Source organism: Haemaphysalis longicornis, unplaced genomic scaffold (assembly GCF_048455015.1).
Source record: "Haemaphysalis longicornis isolate Haplotype H1 unplaced genomic scaffold, Haemaphysalis longicornis Haplotype H1 scaffold_12, whole genome shotgun sequence".
NCBI classification, from domain to species: Eukaryota; Metazoa; Arthropoda; class Arachnida; order Ixodida; family Ixodidae; genus Haemaphysalis; species Haemaphysalis longicornis.
The window spans coordinates 70,747,380-70,766,097 of NW_027526225.1; positions in this window are offsets into that span (position 1 = coordinate 70,747,380).

Below are 18,718 nucleotides of genomic sequence, written 5' to 3' on the forward strand. Positions count from 1 at the left end.
ACATACATACATACATACATACATACATACATACATACATACATATATACATACATATATACATACATACATACATACATACATACATACATACATACATACATACATACATACATACATACATACATACATACATACATACATACATACATACAATGTTGAACACCTCTCCCGCTGACTTCCAACCAATCCTATCCGGGGTGGTCCCAAAGCATTTTTAAAGCGAAGCTGTCCTGATCCCACTGGTGCCGGTGATTTACCCAAAACCCAATGCGGGAAAGCCAATTCTACACAATGGGATGGTACGTGATGATGATGACGACGACGATGGTGATGATGATGAAACAAGAAAGAACGCTTCCCGAGGTAGGAATCGAACCTAAGTCCCTCGCATTACGAAGCCGACGTATATCCGATTGCACCATTCCGAAGCGGTTGAAGCAGTTTCATTTTAATGCGAATTGAAGGCTTCACAGTTGAAGCCGCTTAGCTTTGTCGAAGTGGATTTGTTTGCTGTCGTCTGAGCTTGGACTTTCACTCGCAGGAAGTTTGCACTTTTATCGTCGACGCTTTGACTTTGATTACAGCGGCTCTGACTTTGGCACCTGGGCATTTGGTTTTCGCACACAAAAAAGCCTCGTGTTTCAACCATCGCCGTCCTTAACGGTGGGGATTTTCAGTTTCGCCACCCAATTTATTTATCTCATCTTTCCATATGGTTATCGGTAGCCCTTCCATTACCTTGGTGGTTTAGCGGTGGCCGTTTCTCCGCACTGCCTGTGCCAAGTACAATTATTTTTCTTTACTTCTGCAAGGACATTTTTCACGGGGGTTTGCTACCTAATCTAAGTCTCGTTTGTTATATTCAATTGCTACTCCTATTACTTTCTTTCCGTGGCTTGATTGGCCGTCCGAGTTTTCTTTAGGGGTTCCTAGTAAGTTCCTAAGTTTTGGAGTCGTAGGTCATCACTCTGAGCACCCACTGGTTGTCTACCTTTCTTTTTGAGCAGAGGTAGCCTACAGTTTGTTATTTCGGCGTGTTTGCCATCGGACGTACGTGCAAATGCACGGGTGTATATAGTTTTTGTTGACTCGGCTGGAATTCGGTAAGCGCGGGAAACAAAAAGGAGGAGGAAATGTCCCTTCAGGCCGCTTGTTCCTCTGATCGAACTTCTTATTCATTGTTTCTATGTACTTTTTTCTCCGTTCTTTTCTTTTGTCGCTTCCCTATGTTCCCCCCTAACTGAAGTACAAAGAACCGCCGTTTTGAGGGCTAAACTCTTCCGTATTCATAAAAGCTTTCTTTTTCTCTTTCCAATCGACCGAAAGACAGCATTTCCATCCACGTGCAAGCAGAGGACCCTTCGCATGTGGGAAACCCTAGCAACAACGTAAACACGGGATATCTCCGATGGAACAACAGGAGGGTATTCGATCTTTAAATGCTTCACAATAGGGCTGCAGTGCATACGTATACGTTGAGGCTCGGTGCACTTTTCATTGATCCTGTAACGCGTTATTGCCCTTTATTCTTCATCTCCAGAATAGTAATCACGGTTTCCATCGACGCCGCTCCTTTATTTCCGTCTGGCTCGCCTTCTCCCATTGGGACATGTGCATTACCGATGTGCAAGATTAGCATTCAGAATGCGAGTAGTCCTGTCCGGTACGTCGCTTCCGCGTCCATTTATCTTCTAGACTATTTTATTCAGAGAACAAAACAACCCCTGCAAGAAGTCACAATTCTCGCACGCGACCAACAGATGCCATCTTATCGAATCAACGCTGCCCGCTTGACGTTAACTACTCTCCGAGCACGGCGGGCGCAAGAGTGTGATGGATGGATGCAGTGCTTTCGGCACAATTAGAAGGATGGTGAACATTCGTTAACCTTAATCGCGAGTAGTGGTAGATCGAACTACCTACGGAAAAGCTGGGGACCAATCATTCTTGTCTTTTATCTCGCCCTAATCAATAAAAGCAGCCTTTGCCTCAGGAACAGCGAGATGCAACAGAACGTGCGTTTTCATATGATCCGACGCACCTGTTTCGGCGAAGAGCGATGGGGCAGTTGATAGGCTGTGACCGGCGGTCCGACCGTTGGCGCCGTTCTTCATTCGTGACGTAGGGCAGCGGGACGTCGCGGGGAGTCCTCGAAAGCGTTTAATTGTGCTTTCCAGATCGTTACTGCTTAGACACAGCTTCCAGAGATCTCATTCCTTTGCCCTTCAATAATAGCTACCTGCGCATTAGTCGGCTCCCTTTCCTTTACGCATCGTAACGCGTGCTCCCGAATCACTTCTTGATGATGATGGTTGGTGTTTAATGGCGCAAGGCCGACGAGGGCAAAGAGCGCCAGAGAAGTTATTTAATGAAAACAAGTGATTACCACAAAAGGTAGGTATAAAATGTGTAAACTGTACATAGTAAGATCAATAAAGATAATGGTGATGGCTGGTGTATAGGGCCAGATGTGATTACGCATGATAGGAAATGAGATTTAAAAACTTAACATCTGACAAATATTTAAAAACGCGTTTCACAGAAACCATGGCATCGTCACCTAGAAACAGCGATGGGTGTATGGGAATATGTTGTCTGTAGAGTTCTCTGAAGTGTTTGTGTCGTGTTGTGTCAAGTGCCTTGCATTGTATGAGTATGTGGACTACGGATAGGCCCTCCCCACACCTGCTACACAGGGGTCTTGGAGATCCCGTGAGCAGGTGCGAGTGCGTTACATGCGTATGGCCTATCCGTAACCTGGCTAAGGTAACTTCAATGTGCCTGTTGTGTGAGTCAGTAGTGTATTGTCCCAGGTGTGGTTTTATTACGTGTAGTTTGTTGTCTGTCTGTTCGCTCCAGTCTGCTTGCCAAGTTTTACGGAGTTGTTGTCTAATGTGTGGCTTGAGGTCTGTGTAAGGTAGTGTTGCCATGTCGACTGTGTTTCGGAGTGCAGCATTGACGGCCATTTCATCCGCCACTTCATTACCGCCAATGCCAGAGTGGCCTGGCACCCAACACACAGTCACCCCAAGGTTTGAAGAATAAGCTACCATAACCGTTTTGAAGACAAGATTAATGACATGGTTTTTTGATGACTTTCCGGATGATAATGCACGGACGACGCTCAACGAATCTGTATAAATGACGGATGTAGGAATATGATGTTCAACTATGTGACTTACAACCAGAAATATGCCATATGCCTCTGCCGTAAAAATACTTGTATTGACATTCATTGTCCTACATGCTTCGAAATTGGGACCATGCGCAGCACACGACACTGCAGTGAACGTTTTAGATGCATCACTGAAGAACTCTGCAGCCCTGTATTTATTCTGCAGATGCATGAAATGCTGCAAAATCCCACTTCTTGGTGTCCTGTTCTTATTGTATTGTACAAAAGACAAGTCACATGCTACAGGACGATGATGCCATGGTGCTACAAGATCAGTGTGAGATGATTGAAATGTGTCTAAGAAGGAGACCTTATGAATAGTCACCTCGTCCCTCACTCTCTGCGAGAAAGGAACAGCAATGGATGGGCGGTTTAAAAAGAGTTTAGTTGTGGACGTATCATTAAAAACCGGTTTAAAGGGATGGTTATTCATTGATGAGATTTTGGAGGCATATAGGAGGTCAACATAAGTACGCTGGTACGCTAAGCACCATTTGTCGCACTCTGCATAAAGACTGTGGACAGGACTGGTACGGAACGCCCCACAAGACAGGCGAAGCCCTAAGTGAAGCACTGGGTCGAGCATTTTAAGTGCTGTTTTTGTGGCTGAACCATACACAACGCTTCCGTAGTCCAACCGTGACCCTACCAACGCGGCATAAAGTCGAAGCAGGAGTTGTTTGTCTGCACCGTACGATTGGTGAGACGAGACTTTTAGAATATTCATTGTTTTTAGGCATTTTTGTTTAAGTCGTTTTATGTGGGGTATGAATGAGAGTTTCTCGTCAAACACCACACCCAAAAACTTGTGTTCTCTTTTTACTGGAATCGAGTCACCAAAGAGTTTTACGTCGGGATCGGGCAGGATGCCCCGCCTTTTTGAGAATACAACGCAGGTACTTTTAGAAGGATTAAGTTTAAATCCATTTTCATCTGCCCAGCGAGAAAGTTTATTTACCCCAAGCTGGACCTGACGTTCACAAATGGATATGTTACATGATTTGAAAGATATTTGAACGTCATCTACATACATCAAGCAGGATATGGTTGGCGGCAGTGCCTTTCGGAGAGAGTTCATCTTAGCTATAAACAAGGTGCAGCTCAATACGCCACCTTGAGGCACGCCATTCTCCTGCACGTGAACATTTGAAAGTGCCGAACCGACCCTGACACGAAATGTTCGTGAAGACATGTAACTACAAAGAGTGTTCAGCATGGTACCCGAAATACCAAAAGCTTTTAGGTCTCTAAGAATGCCGTAGCGCCATGCTGTATCATATGCCTTTTCAATGTCAAAAAATACTGTCATACAGTATTGCTTATGAATGAATGCATCCTTTATGTAGGCCTCTAGAGAAACCAGTTGATCATTTGTGCATCGCCCCACCCGGAAGCCTGCCTGGCAGCTCTCGAGAAGACCATTGTACTCAAGAAAGTACACGAGCCTACGGTTTATCATCTTCTCGAGGAGCTTGCACAGGCAGCTTGTCAAAGCAATGGGCCGGTAACTGGAAGGAGAGGAAGAGTCCTTCCCTTCTTTTAGGAAAGCCACTACTATGGCCTCCCTCCAAGAGCGAGGAATGTGCCCCGAAAGCCAAATCTTGTTATATAGGTGGAGGAGTGTTAGAAGAGTGTCTGAGTGTAGGTGCTGTATCATTGTATATGTGATGTTGTCTGGGCCTGGAGCTGAGGGTTTACAAGTGCTCAAAGCGGTCCTCAGCTCGTGAAGTGAAAACTCCGAGTTATAAGAGGAGGTTGACTTATCATTATCAAGTAAAGACTTCTTTTCAGCCAACTGTTTGTGTTTAATGAAAGTGCTAGTGTAGTGTGCTGAACTGGACACGTGTTGGAAGTGTTGTGCAAGTGTGTTAGCCTGGTCTTCCAGTTTGTCCCCTGTTGTACTAACCAGGGGCAGGCTGTGTGTCTGTTGTCCTTTTAGTTTGCGTATTCGTGTCCAGACTTTGCGAGAGTCAGTGTAAGAGTTTATGGATGTTACGAATGAGCGCCAACTCTCTCGTTTTGCCTCACGGCGCACACGTTTTCCCATCGCCTTAGCCCTTTTGAACAATAAAAGGTTTCCCGACGTGGGGTACCGGCGCAGGATACCCCACGCCTTGTTCTGGGCCTCTCGCGCCCGCCTACAGTCCTCATTCCACCACGGCCTCCGCTGGTTGCGCGGGGCACCAGAGGCGTGGGGAATGGACTTTTCGGCGGCGTCGAGGATGTGCGCCGTGAGCAGTTGGGTAGCTTCTTCAACGTGTAGGTGTCCTATGGATGTGTGGTGTAGTTTGGATGTCTCTGTAAATGTATTCCAGTTAGCTCGTGCTTCATTGAACCTATTATGGGAAGATTGACTGCATGGGCCTTTACCTATGTATGTTAGTGAGGTGGGGAAGTGGTCACTGCCATATGGGTCAGTTGCCACTCCCCACTCGACAAGAGGAAAGAGAACTGCGGAGCCAATAGCCAAGTCAATACATGAGTATGTGTTGTGACCTATGTTATGGTATGTAGGCTGTTTATTGTTGAAAAGGCATGCTCCAGAAGATGTAAGGAATTTCTCTATCAGGCGACCTCGGGCATCCGTTCTGGAAGAGCCCCAAAGAGAGTTGTGAGCATTAAGGTCGCCTGTAAGGATGTATGGTTCGGGCAGCTGGTCTACCAGCGCCTCGAAGTCGGAGCTCGTAAGTGCAACATCAGGAGGAATGTATATGGAGCATACCGTTATCAATCTATTAAATATTATTGTGCGGACGGCTACAGCCTCAAGGACGGTGTTCAAGGTGACAGGGTGGCATGCTAAGGATTTGCGGGTGATTATGGCAACACCGCCAGAAGAGTGTGTGCAGCCATCCCTGTCTTTCCTGCATACCATGTAACTATTCAAGAAATTTGTGTGTTTGGAATTCAGATGTGTTTCCTGGACACACATTATACTTGGCTGATTGGCATGCAGAATCTCATAAATGTCGTCAAGATTATTCAGAAGGCCTCTGCAGTTCCATTGAACAATATTTTCTCTTCCCATTATTATGTGTTCAGAGCTACTGGAGTGTGACTATTTATGTAGGGTCTTTCGGGGCTTGCACTCTTGGAAGGGGTTTTCTGACCTTCTCTACTGACCTGGACGTCGCAGCCCGTTCCTTCCGCTGCGATGAAAGCCGGAAGGGCTCGACGTCCATGTCGTCATCTGAAGGCAAGGGGGTGCCCAGCGGACTGGGCCCCCTTGACATGGTACCCTTTCGGGTGTTCTTTGCCTGCACTGCCAGTGCCGAAGGCGTGGGGAGCACCCCAGATGGCACAGGCAGTGAGGAGGAGGAGGGGGTCGCTGCGACTGCCTCCGTCTCCATCTCGTCCGGGCCCTCGCGTGTGCTTCGGGCCGGTAGAGAGGGGGAAACGGTGGGTGCAGCAGCATCCCCACCGGACGTGGATGCCACCACAGCCGCTGCTGGCTCAGCGAGCGGTGCGGAGGCATGTTGGGCTGCCAGAGGCAACCCAGGGGGGGGGGCGGGGGCGGGACCAAGTCCGACTCGCGGTACTGGGTCCCCGCCGAAACCAGACGCCGCTCCGCCCCCCGGCGAGCTGCGTCGGCGTACCTCCCCAGGGGGAAAGAGGCGAACCTCTTCCGCGCCTCTGGGAAGGTGATGTTTTCAGTGACCTTGATGTTAATGATTTTCTTTTCTAATTGAAACTTTTCGCATTTTCTGGAGTAGGCCGCATGTGGACCCTGGCAGTTTACACAAAGAAGTTGTTGCACGTTGCAGTTTTCGGCCGGGTGATCGTGCTGGGCGCATTTTGCGCAGGTAAGTCGGCCGCGACAGGTGTTTGTGTCGTGCCCGAACCGTTGGCACTTGAAGCAGCGCCGTGGCTTCGGGATGTAAGGCCGGACTGAACAACGAATGTACCCTGCGTTGATGAATTCAGGAAGGGTCGCCTTGTCGAAGGTTAGGATGAGGTGCTTTGTCGGTATTTGTTTATCGTCTCTGCGGATGGTTATGCGCCTGACCGCTGTTACGCCCTAACTACGAAGGCCCTCCAGCAGGTCAGCTTCAGATTCATTGATTAGGTCATATTCGGAAATCACGCCCTGGGAGCTGTTTAGGCTGCGGTGGGGCGTGACTCGGATGGCCAGATCGGCGATGCGGGTTTGTGCAAGTAGTTTATCAGCCTGATTCTGGCTACTGACTTCAACAAGGATTTCACCGGTTCTTTGTTTTTTGGCTTTATATGATTCGCCGATGACACCTTCAAGAAATTTGGAGACGAGAAATACTGACTTTGAAGCAAGAGGGTTCAACTGGTCAACTGATTCTATTACTAAGAAGCGAGGGTAGCTGTTCGGTTTCGAAATACTCAAGTTGGGAAGTGGTGGGAACGAAACTTCGGTGCGGCCCCTTTTCGGGGGCCGATCACGTTTGGGCGGGGGGGGGGGGGTTGGAAAATGCCATATGATACATTGGAAAGCAGGGAGACGGGGGTACTTTCTTCTTTGACCTTACCCTGTTAGTCAAAGAGGTCCCGGAGCTCCCTGCCTGGTAGACAGGCAGGGAGCCCATCGGCCGGAGCTTGACCAAGGCTCCGACGGCCACCGTTTACGGCTTCTACCCTTCACCTTTAAACACATCGCCACGGTTGGACACGGCTTATGTTGGGAGCTCGGGGTCCGCGGTGTCGCTGCTCACCGTCACCATGAATACTCAAGGTGCCCCGTGCGGGGCCGAATCACTTCTTGATTGGCGAAGTATATGTAGATATATGCAGTGGATATATTCACTCTCAGTTTTATAACTTGTTTTGTTTATTCCAATACGTATTTCGACGAGCAGAATCGTGTAAAAGTGGAGGATTGGCTTTGCCTACGCAATGGGGAAGCATTGGCATGGGACACTGACATTGGCAGAACTTCTTTCGCCTCACTTTCTTGGTGTTCAGCTTAGCGTCGAGTGTTGGAGCGATGTGAAACGGGGCTGGTTTAGCTTACTAGATTATCAATAGCTCATTGATTGATTGATTGATTGATTGATTGATTGATTGATTGATTGATTGATTGATTGATTGATTGATTGATTGATTGATTGATTGATTGATTGATTGATTGATTGATTGTGGGGTTTAACGCGCCGAAACTACACAGGTTATGAGGCGCGCCGTAGCGGATGACTCGTGATTCATTTTGAACACCTGGAGATATTTAACTTGCACCCGAATCTCGAACACACGGGCGTTTTTGCTTTTCGCCTCCATTACAAATACGGCCGCCGTGGCAGCGAATCGAACCTGCCTCCTTGGCCTGAGCAGCACAGCGCTGTAGCCACTGAGCCACTGCGGAGGTTGATTTTTATTATCTACTTAGTACAAGGACGTTAACTTTAAGGGGTCATTTTGTGTAAAGGGACCATGAACACAGCATAGAATTTTGATTGTACCACGAAATAGCCACGACGAAATAGCAAGACATCAAGTTTAACAGGGCTTTTCCGATGGAGGCGAAAAGCAAAAACGCCCGTGTGTACAAGATTTCGGTGCAGGTGGTGGTCAAAATTAATTCGGAGTTGGGTTGACTTTTGCGCAACTGTTCTTGTAAACACACTTAAAATGACTAAAACTATTTTAAACTATTTTTTATGTGTTTGTTAGGTCTCGTCAATTTGGCTGCACTTTGTGCATTAGTTCACAAAAGTGTCGTGCAAGTGCAGCGCCAGTTCTTTCAGTGCGAGTGCAGCCGTAAACTAGCGCTTTGTAAGCAGCGGCCGAATCGAGCCGCTGCACACAAAGCGGCACACAAAGCGGCTCGATTCGGCCGCTGGCCGAATCGAGCCAGCGGCCGAAAGTGCACAAAAGTCGTCTACTGCGGTCCGTGTTTGCGCGCTCGCGTGTTTTTTTTTTTTTTTGAAATGGCGGCACCCTGCACTCACCTCGTGTTTCGTACTCAAATGCACTATGTTGTTGCACGTGACGACAATTCTCGTCTAACCGCTGTCGTTTCTACTCAGTTTACTGACACAAGTATCATGCTGGAGCCGTCTGCTAGGATGCGCACCAAAAAACGCGACAAAGCACGCTGCACCTTGCACGAGACGAGAACTCGCACAGAGGCTAGTGCAGAAGTGTAAAAGAACTCGTGCAGCACAGCGTCAAATCGAGGGCCGAAGTGCAGGTGGCGCTAGCCGCACTGGGAAATCGAGTGCGAGAGTGCTACACCGCCTCAACTGGTGCAGAAAGTGTAGCCAAATCGAGGAGACCCGTTGTTCCGCCTGCGAACCAATAGCAATGCGACTAAAAATCGTCTGCACCAAATTGTCTGCTCCAAGTGGCTCCGGGAAGCCGCGGCTCATAGCTCCACCGTGCTTGCATGGCGTCACATCCGGGAGTTCGCTTTTAGCCGATGAGGGCCTGCTCAAAACCGACAGTTTTGAAACGAACACAAACCGGACAAAGCATGGGAATACCGCCCCAGAGCAGTCGTCTGAACAGGAGTGTGATAGGTGCCAAGATTAGGTGTAAGCTAGCGTTCATGTATTAGGCGACATGTGTTGGGCCCCCAGGCTCCAATCATGAGGGAGATGGTATACAATGGTAGACAATGGTGTGGCAGACAATGGTAGACAATGGTAGACAATGGTATGGTAGACGATGGTATGGTAGACAATGTGGTGCGAAATACAGTTAACATGCCTGCCACAATACGGTATGGCACGGTAGCCAAGGTAAAGACTTGACTTTATTAAACGGGCTCATGAACTGAAACCCTTCCCGTTCCAGCGAGATATAACGGGTAAATTAAATACATTGAAAATGGATGTTCGGATTTAAAATTAAAAAAAAAATGTAAGAAGGTGATTAAACAAGATAATTACGCAGAAAATGACTCACTACACAGCAATGACAAATACAAAAGTTCTAAAAGCTATTATCGCGTTATTTGCCGCTGACTTTGTTTCTGCGTGTGTGTGAAATTGTGACAAAATATTTGAGGGGTTAGTATTGTTGAATGTTAGCATTAATTAGTGTTGTCATTTCTTCTAAAATTTTTAATCTTATTAGCTCCGGTTTCCTTCTTACGAGATAATTTCTATGGATATCAAGAAGTTGTTCTCTGTGTTTGTTTGTTATTGGGCAGTCCTGTAAATAGTGGTCAAAACTGTCTGCTGGTAGGTTACATTTACATATGTTATTATTTGTAATGGCGAACCTATGAAAATAAAACGGAAATCTACCGTGTCCAGTGATACACTGTGACGTGTAATAGTTGGTGGGAAAGTGGTCCGGAATTTTGTGAATATTCTTTATCCATTGCCAAAGTAAAGACTAGATAATAAGGGGTAAGATAGGAAAAAGTCCACCCGCAATCCTGGACGACCTCGGACGGTCCTCACGAGGCCCACGCTCGAGTGGGCTGGGTATTTCTCTTCATGGGCGGCGCAACCAAGAGCTTAAACAGCTCTACTCTTAAAATATGTGAGGTGTCCCTCCTGAAAAGTTCCATATATACGGAAATACGGGAATACGGAGTACTTTCCTAGAATGACACAAAGCCGCAACAAAACAGAGAATATTTTTGAGAAACACACGTGAACGAGATAGTGCATACTTATCCAAAAATTTGACACCAGTTTTATGTCTGTAAGTTTATTAGAACCACCAAATCATTGTCCGTATGAATTTCGTATATACAGAATGTACGGAAAACATACGGAGCGTCGTTTTGCTTATTATTGGAGATAAAAACACGAAACCCGTGCCAAACGTTTTGATTGCGCGCACTAATGTGATTCCCTGTTTTTTATACTAACATCTACTTTCTGTGTGCTTGGGGGCGGCAATCCGTATGAACTCCGTATTCCCATAATTCCGTATATACGGAACGTTTCAGTAGGGGTGATATCAGAAAAACAATAAAGGCAAAGAGAATTGCGATGAGGATCATCTAAAAATACCAGCCACCCGCCGCGGTGGCTCAGTGGCTAAGGCGTTGCGCTGCTGAGCACGAGGTCGCGGGTTCGATTCCCGGCCGCGGCGGCCGCTTTTCTGATGGAGGCGAAAAGCAAAAACGCCCGTGTGTTCGAGATTTCGGCGCACGTTAAAGATCCCCAGGTGGTCAAAATTAATCCGGAGCCCTCCACTACGGCGCGCCTCATCGCCTGCGTTGCGTCGGCGCGTTAAACCCTACAATCAATCAATCAATTAAAAATACCAGCCAGAATTGAGTAAACCGGCCCTTGCAATTTATCTCACCTACATTCAACTAGCAGTACTCGGAAGGCTCCTCTTGCGGAGTAAACCACTGTTCCTAGTTGAGGGACGTAATGCAGCGCAAGTGGAATACAGTTAAACCCCGATCTAACGAAGTCACCGGGAGCCCGGAATTATTTCGTTAACACGAGAACTTCGTAAAATTGGTACTGTCATTTTACAAGCAGTTGATTCCATAAATTCTATGTCTAAAGGAAGGCGCATCCTAACCGCTACCATGACATCGTAATTGCGCCTGCCGCGACGATTGCCCGGCGGTAATTTAGCAGTGCGCTAAAAGTCCGCTGTGAAAAAAAAAAATGGCCGCGTATCCGCTCCTTTCGTTGCAAATGTCGTCAAAAGACGATAGTCTCTGTAGACATTTGCCAAGGAAATGCCCCCCTTCGCTTTCCCGCTCACCTCTCATGCTGTTCCTGTTCCGTCGCGCTCATCCCAAGGTAAGCACACTAAAATTTTGCTCAAGGCGATTTGAATTTACCGCGTTCCACTGCTACAGGCGGGGTTCCTCGATGATAGCGCTGCAGTACGGCGGAGACGCGCGTGAATCGAGGCGGTCGACTTCAAGGTTTATAGAACCGCGTTGGCGTGCTCCACGTACGTTCCAAGCAGAACGTGGAACCGAGCTGGTGGAACCTTTCGTTGCTGTTGCCGCATGATTTCCCATATGCCGCCAGGAGGTGGCGCGGGCAACAGAAGGCGGCGGTTTTCTGCAGTTGATGTAGAATATTATTTGCTACGAAAAAACCAAGCATCCATGATTTTTGTGATAAAGGAACACTGTAAATATCCCTTGGGTATTAATTTTCGGTCCTATATTTGCGTAATGTCTTGTTCATGTTTAGCAAAGTTGACAGTATGAACATATAAACCAGGCTTAGACGCTGACATTTGGCTGTGAGTATATAAGAGCATTGCGCTGTATGCATTTTACTTTGGCCGGGTGGCTGAATCGAGTCACAGACAGACAGACGGACAGACAGACAGACATACAGACAGACCAAAATTTCTGGGTTGAAGTAGCCTAAGAAAGACTATCGTCTTTAATAATGAGCCAGCCGGGGCGTGCCCTGCAGTCGCCGCAGCCCACGACACGCACGTAAAACAGCGTTTTTGGTTGTACCACTTGCCCGCTGAGCGGAATGTTCTTGGCTGTCTTTTTTTTTTTAACCTCTTTTACAGGGCTTTCTCCAACTTTTCGTGCGAGGTGGTGTTGAAGTTATTTTTCTTCGACGCAATTCCAGACGAAGTGGCATGGGTGGTGGCGTCGTTTCCCTGCAAGATAGTGGAAAGCATGCTTGCTGGGACGCCGTGGTCTGCGGCCACACTACTGCGAGTTTGTCTCGTCAAGCTCCATAAAAGCTAAACAAGATTCCTCGTTTTTATTTTTCTGACATAGAGGAATACTCTGGCCTTCTGACAAAACACATTCCAAATCTCTCGTTTTTAAAATGTGGCTGTTTCTGAAAACACCTATTTAAATCGGGAGTGGCGCTCAATCTACTTAGTTCGAGTTCACAAAAGCATTAAGCCATATAGACACCTTTGGGGAATCCGAGTTTTCTCATTAGATCGGAAACTTCGTAAGATCGGTTTCGTTACATCGGGAACTTCGTAAGATCGGTTTTGTTAGATCGAGTTTTGACTGTAATTGGTTATTCAGTTTATCGAGCACTACAAAGCTGATGTTATCTAATTGTATCGGTCGTTGAACGGGTCGAACATGATAGTCGCAAAAGTACAACAATACCGGTTGTTACGTTTGGAGATTCTAAGCTGCAGTACACTGAACTTAATGTTAAAAAAATTCCACGCATTGCTGCTAAGTTAACAAAGAACGCGTGCGTAGAAACCTTCTTAACAACAAACATTAACACAACGCGCTGGAGGCAAAAAGGAGCGCCGCTTTGATGCAACCAGAAAAGCAGCCACAGAGCAACGCACTATGGAAGATCAGCTCGACAGCGTAACGTACCTCGAAAGAAAAAGTCAGCGGAGGATACTATGCGCGTGAAAAACATAACAGCGGTCACCCTGTTGTGCCGTTTCAGATTGTGCACGCCCACTTTCGAGGTGTAACGGCGGTAGTGACTGCGTCGATGCCACCGCACCCACAGAAAAAAAGAATCAATTCTACAAAATCCTACTCTCGGAGGCCATTTTCAACTTGCTAGGCTATCTTTGCCTCCGACAAGATCGAGTCACTTTACACCGTCGCCTCCTGTATTTTTACAGGAGGCGATGCTTTACACCACCCAACGCGTGAGGTCATAGGGCGTCCTCACTGAAGGACGTGGGCTCAACATCAGCCTGAACACTCTTGCAATAATTCCTGACCTGCGGCACCGACAAAGACGCAAACGGTGTCTCGTTGCACATGCCCTGAAACTCGCCGCTGCAATTTCGTTGCCTTTAAATTTATGGGGTCGCATTTCCGAGGTACATTCGCGCCATTGCAGTGATTGCTGTAGCCAGAAAAAGCAGTAATTTTCTTTCATTATATTTCCCTGAAGGCCACAAAGCGGCGTAATACATAACAGGTGGTTTTACGGAAGTCAAAGAACAACATTGATCTTCATTTCAGCGAGGAAGATGACTGATTACATTTCCAGCAAAGGGTGATAGGCCGGTGATTACAATGGTGTGATTGGAAACGTCATTCGATTGCTTGACTGCATTGGGAAAGAAAGATGCGAGAAAAGTAACCGTTCTGCAATTTTAATGGCAAACTTGGCTGGATGACTGATGCGGTGCGAAATGAACGCCGTGGGAATGATTTATGGTGCATTATTGAGTGATGTGTTAAATAGCTTATTCCAGAGAGAAAAACGGCAGCATCTCCACTCCGTGAATGATGGTGAGGGTGCGGAGTACGGGGACTCAAAATGACACCCAAGTTGCGCCCCTAGTGACATCCGATTTGCGCCCCTACCATCATTTCATTTGAGCCGTGAGTTGCACTTTGGTTATTCCCTAAATGAAACTGCAACTCACGAGTCAAATCGAATTTCGCTTGATTTTCGCTTGATGGTGGTACGCGAAAGGATCGACGCGGACGGACATTGGGAGGTCCTAAGGTACTCCGCACTGTTACAGGCGAAGGAGTAAGCCATTTGGCTCTAACTGACGGTCGTAGCCCAATGGGTAAGACGACTGACACTAACTCTGTCTGGTCTGCCAGACACAGGCTCGAATCATGACGGTGCCTGTGTGATCTTTTTCGATTGTAAATGCTATGCGCACGGACGCGGACGGACACTGTGCGGTCCTAAGATACTCCACACCTAAAAGAGTGGCTATGCGGTGGCGATGACAAAGTGGCAATATTCTGGAACAAACATTAAGGATGAACCTCTGATGTAACAAAAATGAGAAAAGTGAATGACTCAGGCAGAGCGATTCTGAAGTAATGTAAGCTCAAAAATTCGCAAGACAGGTTTTTGGCGGGTTCAATACGGCTGGAGCAGTCCTCGTATTTATATAAGACAACAACTTATTTGTGAAGTTAACCCATGTATTCTGTCCAGCTGTTCTCGAAAGAATTAGCCTCTCCCCGTCGACTAAAGGAACCGAAATGGGACCGGGTGGTACGAAATCCGTATTTCACACGCATCAAGGCTGCGACAAGATAAATGTGTATGCAAATATCACTCCAAAAACGATCAAATTGCGCTCACTGGGCATGACTTTATTTATGGTCAGCGAGCAACTCTGATTTTATCCACTGAATTTCCGGCAGGCGTGTTCAACGTGCGCCCATGGTTCCCTTCGTTTGTGAATGTTACACCACTAACCACTTACAGTTAGTATCTTGTTTTGATCCTAACATGGGAATGCAATTCACACCTGCATAGTTCAAACACATGACGATGGGGCCCGCCACGGGGTTGCATTAGTCGTCTGCACGGGGACCGAAATTTACGCCATTTCTTTTTGAGTAGCCACATTTTAACGAGATTCGCGGCTCCCTCTTCTAATCGATTTCAGTACGCATTGCTACAAGCGGCGAGGGAACAGAAGTGATGCCATTTCCACCCTACGATTAAGGGCCCTATTAATTTAGGTATATTACCGCAACCTTGTTCAGCTATAGGCGACCCATATATCTGCAAGCAAACACATGCATTATTAGAGCGCTATTTAGTGGCAGGAATACGGCAGTTTCCCTCCCTCCGCAGTGGCTCAGCGGCTAAGGCGTTGTGCTGCTGAGCCCAAGTTCACCGGTTCGATCGTTGCCGACGTGGTCGCTTTTTAGATGGAGGAGAAAAGCGACTATGCCCGTGTGTCGAGATTTCGGTGAATGTTAAGATTCCCAAGTGGTCGAGATTATTCCGGAGCCCTCCTCTATTGCGCGCTTCAGAGCACAGGTGGAGTTTCGGCGCGTTAAAACCCCCAATTTGTTTTTTCTTTGAAAAGGGCAGTCTTTCGCAACCTAACATTCTGTGAATTAGAAACCCCAAGATGATTATTGCTCCGAGAAAATGACGCAAAAAAGCCTGCTGCTAATCGCCTATACGTCACGTAGAAAAACTTCTTTCGAGCGCAAAATGTCATCCAAAGCAGCCGCAGCTCAAGCAAGAGCACAAACTTTTCAATAACCTTTTCTGCTCGGCTACGATGAAGACCAAGTAGACTTCGCTTACGTAGACGGAATTCAGTCTAGGGCACATCCTGGTTCTTCCCTTTGTATCAAGCGCACACCGGTGCCTCGGCGGTCGCTTACGCAAGATGGCGTCGACAAAGATGACTGCGGGCCAGCCCACCCACGATAGTTGAGCATTTCTGGCCCTGACGAAGTCCTCTTTCCTAGTACAGGACGACCATTCCAGCCCACCGCCTACGCCCGTAACACCGCATCCCAAATTTCATTTTTTTTTTTTTTGCAACTGCGCATCCTCCAGACTTCCTCCGGAACCTCTTTCTTTCCCGGATGCGAAAAAGGCGCGCAGCGCAACGGCGTAACACCTCTCAAAACTAGAAGGCCCCATTTGTGACTAAGTGCGTCGTCGGAGGAGACACACGCATGTCGCGCGGGCGCGTTTGCATTGCCGGGGAGTCTATCCTTCCTGCGGAGGCCTTTTCCCGTTTCCTGGCCCACTCTGTATTTTTTCTTCCGGCTCTTACATCTCTCCCTTTTTAGTAACACCATCAGGACTCGCTAGCGAAATGAGTTGGTTGAAACATTACCGTGGTCCCCAGAAATATTTGTGCTGCGGAAGCCTCCACAAGCATTTTGTTAGGACGCAAATGCAGATGTGGCGCGATGAATGCACAGTCGTCGCATGTCTCCGTGTCATCTCATAGTCCACCGTCGGCCAGGTTGGTTGCATCTTTCTGCTGAAATATTCATATCGTACTCGCAAGCAAATTCCAGGTTGCCTGATGGTTCATGCGGTTTCGACCGGGGAACCATCTACGCCCTTTTTAGAAGTATCTTTCTTTCAAATTTATGAGAGATTGTAACTATGTGCGTGCGTGTGCGTGTGCATGCGTGCGTGCGTGCGTGTGCGTGTGTGCGTGTGCGTGTGTGCGCGTGTGCGTGCCTGTGTGCGTATGCGGGCGTGCGTGCGTGCATGCGTGTGCGTGTGCGTGCGTGTGCGTGCCTGTGTGCGTGTGCGGGTGTGCGTGCGCGTGGGCGTGTGCGTGCCTGTGTACGTATGCGTGCGTGCATGCGTGCGTGTGTGTGTGTGTGTGTGTGCGTGTGCGTGTGTGTTCGTCTAGCAAGCACGTGCTAGCCGATACGGGCTTGCACCAGCCGTCATGTTTACGTCGCGAAGCTATTGTCTGTGGAAGCTACGATGCTACTGCGGCCTTAAGGGTTGACAGGCTGCTGTCCAGGGGCAATCCAAGGACACCTATAGACTATAAATGTTTTAGTCACGCTCGCAGTACGCGTTTTTAGTCACATGCCGGGAAAATCACCTTGAAAATAGACACAGTTGTCGCTGTTGACGTCAACTAATATTGGTGGTGTCCCCGTGATGAAGCTAAGCTTAATGAACCATCCACCGGACATTTTAGAGAGGTTTTCACAAAATATGCATGAATAAAAAGATCGACAGGCGTGGGAATAAATGGAACGGCGTGACAGACCCAGCCCGGCCACGGGCAATAAGCTGCAATTGTGGCTGACTGATCGCACCGCTTGTGGGTTGCAGATACTGAGCGTTAAGAATCAAACGAAATGAGAAAAATATAACGATGTATGACGCTCAATGGAACCACTAAAGAAGCTAGTAGAGAACGCTGGAGTGCCTTGATACACAAACACATATGTGGAGAAGAAAATATAGCGGGTACTTTAAACTAAAATGATAAAAGAATACACCAATATAAGTGGCATAAAGCAATGCAAACTAGTAAAAATAATTACGTCCAGTGAAACAGTAACTATACCTAAGAGGGAGCAACAACTTTCCCATTTTCTTTGAATATACTGAAGAGTGCGATGCAACATTTATTGTCGTTAGGAAAAAAAAAAACATAAATCTGCGTTTCGACGATTTTGTACGCTATGGCGGTGGTATTACTCGTGGTTGTTATTTTCGTATCAGGCAGATTCAAGCCTTTCGTTCAAGAGTAGGGCCAGAACAGCGGTAAAAATACGCAACAATTTATGATATTTATGGTAGTGGCCCTCATTAAAATGTTTTCGTGTATGTAGTGACGGCAGAAGAGATGAATGGCTTAAGTGAGAATGAAAAAGGTGTCACAGGAAGCGGAATACTTTGTTTTGCACTTGCTCAAGCGCGTTAATGTCAAACGTTTTGTAACGCTTGTAACAGTATTTGGAAAGTTAGAATTTTGGGTGGTTTAAAGCGTCGAAGCTACACGTGGACTACGAGACGAGCCGTAGCGAAGGACTCCGGATTAATTTTGACGACCCGAGTATCTTTAACGGGCCCAGAAATCTCAACACACGCACGTTTTTGCTTTTCTCCTCCATCTGAAAAGGGAGCCGCCGCGGCCGGGATTAAACCCGCGTCCTTGTGCTCAGCAGCGGAACGCCTTAGCCACTGTGCCACCACTGCGGGTGACGGTCATTCATAAATTTCGCTGCGAAAATTCATAAAAAAAATACAGTTATGTACAAAGAAGCATCAAGCCGGAAAAATAGAGTTAAGCATGGTAAAATTTATAACTCAGCATCAGGCCTGCTAGATTGTAGTGGAATATGCAGGCGTACCACATTCCTGATAGAGCTCGGTTCAGTTAGGAAACAAGAAAGATTTTTGTGGGTTTTGAAGAGACATGCCCCGCACTCAGTGATTTCTTTCAAGGAGCCCTCTC